Below are 10,555 nucleotides of genomic sequence, written 5' to 3'. Positions count from 1 at the left end.
ACACAGAGTCCCCACCTTCCCAGCTCTGCGTGGCCCTGGACGCAGGGATGGAGACAGGTGAGTGTAGTGCGGCTGAAAAGCGCCATGGGTCAGACACTGTGGAAACATGGGACAGCAAGGAGACCTTGGTAGGGAGAAGACCCAGGGACAGGAGCACAGGACCCCGAGGGGCCACAGCACACAGCCAGCATCAGAGAGAACCTACAGGGACCCAGGGTGAGCACACAGCATCCCCAATCCAGGGACACATACATGGGCAGGGGGGTAGGGACACCCTGTGACACGGTCACCCACTCATGGTCGCAGAGTCTCACTCGTGAGTCCTCGAGAACAGCATGTACTGAGTGTAGACACATGCTTGGTACACAGTCCAAAAGAAACACGGTCCCAGACAGTGCGCCGTCCCACCCCAACGGAAACGCACTCACAGTCACCAAGAGGCCCCCAGCCCTCCTACCTACACCCCATGAAATCTCAAAAGCACAAAACCCCAAACACAAATCTGCCACGCTAGAGTGAACACCCACAAGGCATCTTCGTCCAGAAGCAATTTCCTTACTGTTGATTAACACAAAGTGGGCAAATAGTAGAAAAATAAACATCTCCTTTTTTTTTTTTTTGCATTTTTTTCTTCAAAAAATGGAAGAATGTCCTGCCCTTGAGGAACCCATGAGACCTTGAGAAAGTCAGACGGTAAATCAATAACTCGAACACAATGTGAAAAGAGTTAAAACGGGCATTGCCAAGGCCTCTGGGAATACAGTGGGAAGAATAGCAGGGTTTCTTTAATATCCGCTGATATATTTTGATTCGTATAATAAAGCAAAAGTCTTCTTTTCAGATCGCACAAGCTTAATTCCACTTTTTTTTTCACAAGACCATAAAAAAGGAGATCGGTCTGCACATGAAATTGCCACTAGCAGAAAAAGAAAGTATTCGTCTCAATCAGGGTAGTACTCGCAGATAAACAACACTCTAGGTGGCACATGGTTTAAATGAAAATGCTGTCACATAAATACAGGAAAATAGCTCAGTACTTAAGTTCACACTGGATCATGGGAACTCACTACACTTCCGCATGGACACGGCCTGAATGCGATTCTTTCTATATAATCCTGAAGGGAGAACATGCCCCCCCACCAAAGCAGCCACAACTGTGTGGTTTGCAAATAGTGATCCTAGAAGTGTGGTCTCTGGATCAATGGCATCGACATCCCCAGGGACTTGTAAGAAATGCAAATTCTCAGCCTCACCCAAGTTGTGTGAATCAGACTCTAGGAGTGGGGCCCAACTATCTGAGTTTGTTTTTTTTTTTTTAAGATTGTATTTATTTATCCATGAGAGAGGCAGAGACACAGGCAGAGGGAGAAGCAGGCTCCATGCAGGGAGCCCGACGTGGGACTCCATCCTGGGTCTCCAGGATCACGCCCTGGGCTGAAGGCGGCGCTAAACCAATGAGCCACTCCGGCTGCTCCTAACTGAGTTTTAAATGCCCTCCTGGGGATTCAATGCCTGCTGGAGTTTGAGAACCACTGGGTCAAGGCTTTGGCCTTCTGAGGTTTCCTATGTCTCTGATTGTTTATTGCATCTAGAATTTTCTGTATTGGCACCTCAATTTGCTCGGCTCCCGTAAAATGTGTTTCATGTCATTTTCCTGACTTTATTTTATTTTTTAAAAATATTTTATTTATTTATTCATGAGAGACATACAGAGAGAGAGACATGGGCAGAAGGAGAAGCAGGCTCCATGCAGGGAGCCTGATACGGGACTGGGACTCGATCTCAGGACCTGGGGATCAGGCCCTGAGCCAAAGGCAGGCGGTGAGCCACCCAGTTGCCCCCATTTTCCTGATTAAAAAAAATTCTATTAGCAATAGAAAAAGGGACATGTCTTGGGGGGGCAGGTGGAGCCTCGTCTTTCAGTGCCTAGAACCCAAATGCCGCAAATGAGCTTGACTCTTCTCTGACACAGACAAAGTGCCAGTCATCATCTGACCTTGGGACTGAAGACCGGTATCTCAGATACACCTGCCCCAGGTGAGGTGCCTCGTTTCCAGGACCTCCCCGGGTCCCGTGGGCCCCTAGGGGTCTGGGCCACAGCTACTGCCCCCTCACTCCCCGCAAATCACTTAAGGGCGAGGAGGGCCTTGTTAAGATACAGATGCAGGTGCAACAGGTCTGGGGGAAGGATCTGGGTTCTGCATTTCCTGCGAGCTCCCCGGAGGGGGTGGCAGGAATCCGGAGGGTGGGCAAGGCCAGGGAGATGCCGGGGAGCGGCTGAGATTGAAAGAAAAAAAAACCCAGTGAGATTTCAGAGGGAAGCCTGTGGGGGAAGCGAAGTCTGATGCTCCCGGGACTGGAACAGCCGGGCGGTGGGGAGGCGGGAGCCCTCGCGAGGTGGCGCCAGAGCGCGGAGATTCCTGGCGCAGGCTGGGCGCTCTGGAGCCCAAGTTCAAATCCCGACTGTGCCGCTGAGGTGCCAGGGCGCTTGGGCACGTTGAACAACCTCTTTAAGCTTCAGCGTCCCCGCCTGTGAAGTGGGGATGATACACAAAAATTAATTATGGCTACGCTTCCCTTTTTATTGCTTCTGTTGTCATTGGTACATTCTACACCCCCCACATCAGTTTTTGTTTTTGTTTTTGTTTTTGTTTTTTTGGTTTGTTTGTTGTTGTTTTTAAGATTTTTAAAGGTTGGCCATCCCAGGTGGCCCAGTGGTTTGGAGCCACCTTCGGCCCCGGGGTGTGATCCTGGAAACTCCGGATCGAGTCCCGCATCGGGCTCCCTGCATGGAGCCTGCTTCTCCCTCTGCCTGTGTCTGTGCCTCTCTCTCACTCTCTCTTTCTGCTGTCATGAATAAATAAATAAAAGCTTTAAAAAATTGTTTAAATAGATTTTTAAAGGTTTATTCATGAGAGACACAGAGAGAGGCAGAGACATAGGCAGAGGGAGAAGCAGGCTCCCTGTGGGGAACCCAAAGCGAGACCCAATCTCAGATCCTGGGATCACGGGATCACCACCTGAGCCAAAGGCAGATGCTCAACCACTGAGCCACCCAGCTGCCCCTTCCTTTGATCAGTTTTAAGATATAATTGCAACCGTTTTATTAGTCTTTTCGAATTACCGACAATAACCAACGTTTCCCTGTGCAGATTCCTCCCTATTGCATATTTGGGATTTTTTTCTTTTAATTTGCTCTTACTTCGTTAATAATAATAAATAGTGATGGATCCCTGGGTGGCGCAGCGGTTTGGCGCCTGCCTTTGGCCCAGGGCGTGATCCCGGAGACCCGGGATCGAATCCCACATCGGGCTCCCGGTGCATGGAGCCTGCTTCTCCCTCTGCCTGTGTCTCTGCCTCCCTCTCTCTCTCTCTCTGTAACTATCATAAATAAATAAAAATTAAAAAAAAATAAATAGTGTTAGTTTTTATTGTGCATTTTGGATTCTTTTCTTTCTTTCATTCTACTTTCTTTGATTTTGTGTGTGTGTGTGTGTGTGTGTGTGTGTGTGCCAGTCTTGTCCTAGCATTTGAGGGAGATGTTTTAAGCTTGCTTATTTTCAGCCTTTTTTCTTTTCCCACGTTTGTACTTAAGGCTTTCCACTTCCTTTGTAGGAGTGTTTTTTGGCTTACATAAGATAATGAGTGTAGCATGCTGAGATTGTGTCAGGCACTTGGAAAGTGCTCGGTATGTTAACTGTAAGTGTTGGTGTTGGTTTTGATTATTATTATTAATCAGAGGCCTTATAGACAGAGAAAGATTCAGGGGAAGAAGCCTGAATCAATTATGCATTGGTTCTCTATTGCTGCCATACCCAATGATTATAAACTTAGTGGTTTATAAACACAGGTGTTATCTGACAAGTCTGGAGGTCAGGAATCCAAAATTGGTGTCACTGCTAAAATCAAGGTGTCAGTGTGGCTGCCTTCCTTCTGGAGGCTGTAGAGAACAATCCTTCTCCTTGTATTTTTCTAGTTTCTAGAGGCTATTTGCATTCTTTGACTCCTGGCCCCTTCCTTCTTCAAAGCCAGCAACATAGCATCCTCAAATCTTCCTCTGATTCGGATTCCTTCTTCTTGCCCCCTCTCTCACTTTGAAGGATCTTTGTAATTACATCAGGCTCACTCCAATAACCCAGGATAATTTCCTTATTTTAAGTTCAGTTGGTTAACAGCTTTTTGTTGTTGTTGTTGTTAGATTTTAGATAGGGAGAGAGAGAACACATGCAGAGCAGGAGTAGAGGACGGAGGGAGAGAGAGAATCTTAAGCAGGCTCCATGCCTATAGCAGAGCCTGACATGGGTCTTGATCCATGACCCTGAGATCATGACCTGAGCCGAAATCAAGAGTTAAACACTTAACCAACTGAGCCACCCAGGCGCCTTGATTAGCAGCTTTAGTTCCATCTGCAGCCTTAACCCCCCTTGCCATGTAACATAACATTCATGGGGACTGAAGATCAGGACATGGACATCTTTGGGGGACAATTATTCTACCTAGCACAGATTGGCCTTGAGGTTTATTATAAATGAGGAGTATTTTCTCCTGTATGAAGAAAGGCACCCACCCAAGTTGTCTGAGATTCCATTGTCAGATCGTCAGGGCCCAACCTTCTATATCGTTGCTCCATCATCAATACATGGCTTTCTCTTCATGGTCCAAGATGATTGCTTGAGCTCCATCCTTCACATCCATATCCCAGACAACAGGCAGAGAATGGCAGGTAGGGAGGAAGAAAGAAGGAATGCCTCACCCAGAAGTACCACATAATACTACTGTCTATATCCTGCTGTCAGAACTTACCTGCAAGTGGGCACATAATGACACAAGAAGCTGAGTCCCAACTCAGGTTAGTCATTTGCCTGATGACGAATCATATTTCCTGTTACCAAAGAAAGAACAGATATGGAGACATTGTCACAAAGCTTGGGTAAGAGGCAGCTCAAGGGATGGCAGAGTCAGATAGGATACAGATCTCCAAGAGAAGAAAAAATCGAGTCCTGACTATCCACAACCTGAATATGGCAGAGAGAAGGCTGGCTGCGGTAAACTGATCAATGATATCCAAAGATATTCAGGTACTAATCCTGGAAGTTGTGAATGTGACTTATTTGGCAGAAGGGACCTAGCAGATGTGATCGCCTTAAGGATCTTCAGGTAGGGAAGATTATCCTGGATTATCTTGGTGAACCCTAACTGGAAACACATGTCCTTGTACGAGGGAGGCCAAGGGAGACTTGACTATGGAGAAGATGTGATGACCGAAGCACAGATTGGGGCAATGTGCTTTGAAAATGAAGAAGGGGCCACAAGCCCAGGAATGAAGACAGCCACCAGAAGTTTAAAGAAGCAAGGAAATGAATTTTTCCCTGGATCCTCCCTGAGGAATCAGCCCTATAGACAACTTGATTTTAGTCTTTGAAATCTCGTTTTCACCTTCTGGCCTCAAGAACTATAGGAGAGTACATCATGTTGTGGCAAGCCACTAAGTTTGTGGTAATTAGTTACACCAGCCATAGGAAATGAATATAGTGACCTTGCCCTAAACTTCTCATGTTCCCTAGGAAATGTAACTGGAGCAGGAGATCCCCTGAGAAATTGGGCGTTGGCTAAGGTCTTCCAGGGAATCAAAGTGATTATAGATCCAGCACTTCCACTTCTGGGTATTTACCTGAAGCAAACAAAACACTAATTCAAAAAGAGATCTGCATCCCCTTGTTCATGGCAGCACTATTTACAATAGCCAAGACATGGAAGCTCCCTAAGTGTCCATCAATGGATGAATGAATAAGGAAATGTGGTATCTATACACAATGGAATGTTATTTGCCCATAAAAAAGGGAAATCTTGCCGCTTGCCTTGAGAGCATCATGCTAAGTGAACTAAGAAAAAGACAAATAGTGTATGATCTCGCTTATGTGTAGAGTATAAAAATAACAAACAAACAAAACCAAATTCATAGAAATAGAGAACAGAATGGTGATTGCCAGGGGCAGGAGTAGAATGTGAGCAAAATGGGTGAAAAGGATCAAAAGGTACTAACTTCTAGTTATAGAATAAATGTCATGAGATTATGATTACAGCATAATGACTGCAATAATCTGTATTACATATTTGAAAATTTCCAAAATAGGGATGCCTGGGTAGCTCAGGGGTTGAGTGTCTGCCTTTAGCTCAGGGCATGATTCCAGGGTCTGGGGATCGAGTCTCACATCAGGCTCCCCACAGGGAGCCTGCTTCTCCCTCTGCCTATGTCTCTGCCTCTCTGTGTCTCTCATGAATAAATAAATGAAACCTTTTTTTAAAAAATGAAAATTGTTAAAATAGTAGATCTTAAAAATTCTCATCACAAGAAAAAAAATTTGAAGCCATGTATGGTGATGGATGCTAACTAGACTTATTTGGTGATCATTTCACAATACACACCAATATTGAATAATTATGTTGTATACTTGAAACTAATATAATGTCATATGCCAGTTATATGTCTTTTTTTAAGTGACTATGGGAAGCAGGGGGAAAGGACTTCCAGAAGGCAAGGGATGGATTAGATTAACTAGCGTCATTACACTAGTTAAAAATAATGACAGTAGCAATAATAAAATAATAATAATAAAATAATAATAATAAAAGTGGCACCAATAATACCCCCCACTTTTTGAGCCCTTACTATGTGCTAGATTTTCTGTCAAAGGCTTTATACACATGTCCTCATTTACTCTTTTTAGCCTCCCAGTGGATTGGTGACAATGAACCTGTCAGTTAAGATAGGCTGTGTTTTGCTGCAGTAACAAGTAGCCCTCAAGCCCTCAAGGGGCTGACATCTGCAAAGGTTTATTTCTTTCTCACAATTTCTTTCTCATACATGTGTGCCCATCACAAGTCAGTTTGGGGCTCACTTGTCATTGTCCTTACTCAAACAATACCTGGATCATTGCCAATCTCTGGTCATAGGAAAAAGCAGATGAAACATACCCTGGCCCAGAAATGATATGCCATATGACTGACATTGGTGGGAAGGAGGGAGGGTAATTGTCTTCACTAAATAGACAAAAAACATTGCCCTTACAAAGATTACATTCCATTTGGGGAGACAAGCCATAAGCAAAATAAAATAAATGACTGAATGCCACATGGTGTACGTACTATGGAGAAAAGTGAATCAAGCAGAGAACGTGGAACGGGTAGGAACAATTTTGAATGAGTGGCCAGGAAAGCCTTAGGAAGATGCATTTGAGCAAAAACTTGAGGAGGGGAAGAAGGCAACTATGGTGATGCTGGGAAGAGAGTGTTCCAGGTAGAAGGAACTACCAGAGCAAAAGAATGTTTGAGAAATGGTGAGGAGTTTGTTTGGCCAGAATGAGGAGAGGTAGGAAGAGAGGGGAAGAGATGGGGTCAGAGATGTTCATGGGGCCGGGTCATGTGGGGCCTTACATAAGGACTTTGTCTTTTACTCTGAGTGAGATGGAGCCAGGAGAGAGCGGGGCAGGGTCCTGACCTGACTCAGGTGTTCTCAGGGTCCCTCTGGATGTGTATGGGGAACAGACTAGGGGTTTGGGAGCAGGATTGGGGAGCTCAGGGAGGAGGCTGCTGCCATGGTCCAAGTAGGAGAGGGTGGACAAGACCAGGGTAGGAGCAGTTGAGGGAGTAAGAAATAGTAAGATTCAGCATATACTTAAAATTAGAGTCAACTGGATTTACTAACTAGATGTGGTAAATGACAGAAAAGAAAAGAGCCATGGGGGCACCTGTGTGGTTCAATAGTTGAACATCTGCCTTTGGCTTAGGTCGTGACCCCGGGGTTCTGGGATCGAGTTCCGCAGTTGGGCTTCTCGCCGGGAGGCTGCTTCTCCCTCTGCCTATGTTTCTGCCTTTCTCTCTGTGTCTTTCATGAATAAAAATATAAAATCTTTAAAAAAAAAAAAAGGAGCCAAGGATGAGTCCAGTGCCTTTCACCTGGGGGTCTGGAAAGACGAGTTGCCATTTACTAGGCTGAAAAAGATGATAGAAATAACAGGTTTACAGTGAGAAGAGCAGGAGTTACATTTTGGGTGTGATAAGTTTGAGAAGTCCACGAACATCCAGATAAAGTTGTTCAGTAGCCACTTTGATGTACAAGCCCGGAGTTCAGGGGTGAGGTCTGAAGATCAAATTTTGGGAGTTGTATCAGTCAGTTTTGTGTAATAAGCAACCACAAAAACCTCAAAAACACAAAACCACTCACCTAGCCCAGCATCTGCAGACCAGCTGGAGGTGGCTCTGCTGATCTCTGGGGTTGGCAGATTCAGGGCAGGTTCAGCTAGGTGGCTCTGTTTCTAGCTGTGGGTCTGGCTGGCTCAGGCCTGAGGCTAGGCTGAGGGATAGCAGCAAGCCAGGGGAGCTCTTCTCACTGCCATTGCCAAATCTCGGGAGGGCAAGTAGAAACCCACGAGGCTTCTTAAGGCTTATCCTGAGAGCTGACACATCACCACTTCTAGATATACATTATTAGCTTAACAATTCACATGGCTGGGTCCAAAGTCAGGAGGCAGAGAAGTAAACTCTGCCTTCAGTGAGGCTGTGTCAAGGGTATGGATGCAGGGAGGTGGAAGACTTTGCACCAATAATTCTTTTTTTTAAAGATTTATTTATTTATTCATTCAGAGAGAGTGAAGAGAGAGGCAGAGACACAGGCAGAGGGAGAAGCAAGCTCCATGCAGGAAGCCCAATGTGGGACTCGATCCTGGGTCTCCAGGATCACACCTCGGGCTGCAGGCGGCGCTAAACCGCTGCACCACCAGGGCTGCCCTGCACCAATAATTCAATGTGCCCCAGGAGCCACGACTGTAGAAGTGAGTTAGGCTCTAAAGCCATGAAGATAGATATATGCATCATGGGTAGATGAGAGATAAAGGCCAGGGTGATCTTGGTATATTCCAATGTTTATAAGTGGGAGAGGAGGAGAAGAATCATCAACAAAGACTGAGAAGGAGCCACCAGAGAGGTAGGAAGACAACCAGACAAGTGGGAATCAGTGAAGAATGTGTTTCAAAGAGCAGAGAGTGATCGCCTATGTCAATGACTGCTCATATATGATGATGAAAGATTGAACTAAGAATCAACCATTGGGTTTAGCAATATGGAGGACACTGGTGGTTCAGACAAGAACTGAATCTATGGAGTGGTAGGACACTGTCCCTTTTCTTCTTCTGGACATTGCCAAAGGGGTGTAATGTCTGGAACTGTGGTAGCCTTGTGACTATGAGGAGATAGAACTTAGGGGTGAGGCTAAAATGCTAATGATGGCAAGGCTGAGAGATGGGAAGAATCTGAATTATTGATAACATTACTGTGAACTCCTGAATTAGCCAACTCCTTCCTGGTCTATTTTACCCTCAGACTTCTGGTTATATGAAATAACACATTTTTTTATTCTTTTAAGTTGAGTTAGGGTTTTCTATTATTTAAGAAAAAAAAATCCTGATAAACGTATTTGCATTTAATACACAATCTGATAGTTCTTTTTGTTCTACAACCACATATCATGTGACAGTATTTCATTTAAAAACAACGACAAGAACTAGGGACACCTGAGTGGCTCAGTCAGTTAAGTGTCTGATTTTGGCTCAGGTTATGATCTCAGGGTCCCGGGATCAGGCTTCGAGTTGGACTCCCTGCTTGCCAGGGAGTCTGCTTGTCCCTCTCCCTCTGTCCACTCACCCCCGCTCTCGCTCACTCTCTTTCTGTCTCAAGTAAATAAAAGAAATCTTTCAAAAAAAATTTTAAACCAACAACCATTATCTATAAATGCTGAAAAATTTAACTGGCGTCCACTAAGATCCAAGGGGAGAAAGAAAACCACCCTGCTCTGGCAGACGGTGGTGTTCAGAACCATGGAGAGCAGCCAGTGGAGCTGCCTTCTCCGTGGTGGAGACTAGCTTTTCTTAGAGGGGTTTCCACTGGCCAGTCTCTTTCTATTGATCATTATTCAGAAGATGGCAAGGGAACTCTTTTTTTTTTTTTTAAAGAGAACTTTTAGAATCAGTTTTTGTTGCTACTGGCTTATTAGGTGGTCCAGTGTGGATCTGAACTTGAGCTGTTTTCTGTGCACAAGAACAAAGCTAATTTGTCCTTGTTCTTGAAACCAGAGCTGGAGATATGAATTCAGGATGTACTGGCTGTCTTATCACTCAAATTATTTCCTTACATTTTAAAGTGATAAGTTCATTTATTGGGGAAAAAATAAATCTCTACCCTATTGACCCTCAGTCTCCTCTCAGCTCTGTCCCCGATTACAGTATCTCTTCATTTCCACCTCCACCTGGGAGAGAATTCTTGCCTCAGTTCCTTGTTGCAACGTTTAGCCTGGACAGACAGGCTGTCTGGGCTGACGTAGCAGAACACAACCCAAGGTTGTCCTGGGAGTCAGGGAAAGCCCCAGGCTGGGGAAGCCGGGCAGCAGGGCGGGGCCAGGTGAGCCAGGTGAGCCAGGTGAGCCAGATGAGCCAAGTGAGCCTACAAAAGGGAAACTGACAAGGGAAAGTGACTTCCGGAGTTAGACAATCCTCAGGGCTGG

This window comes from Canis lupus, chromosome 1 (genome assembly GCF_003254725.2).
Source record: "Canis lupus dingo isolate Sandy chromosome 1, ASM325472v2, whole genome shotgun sequence".
NCBI classification, from domain to species: Eukaryota; Metazoa; Chordata; class Mammalia; order Carnivora; family Canidae; genus Canis; species Canis lupus.
Note: the sequence above shows the minus strand (reverse complement) of the source record.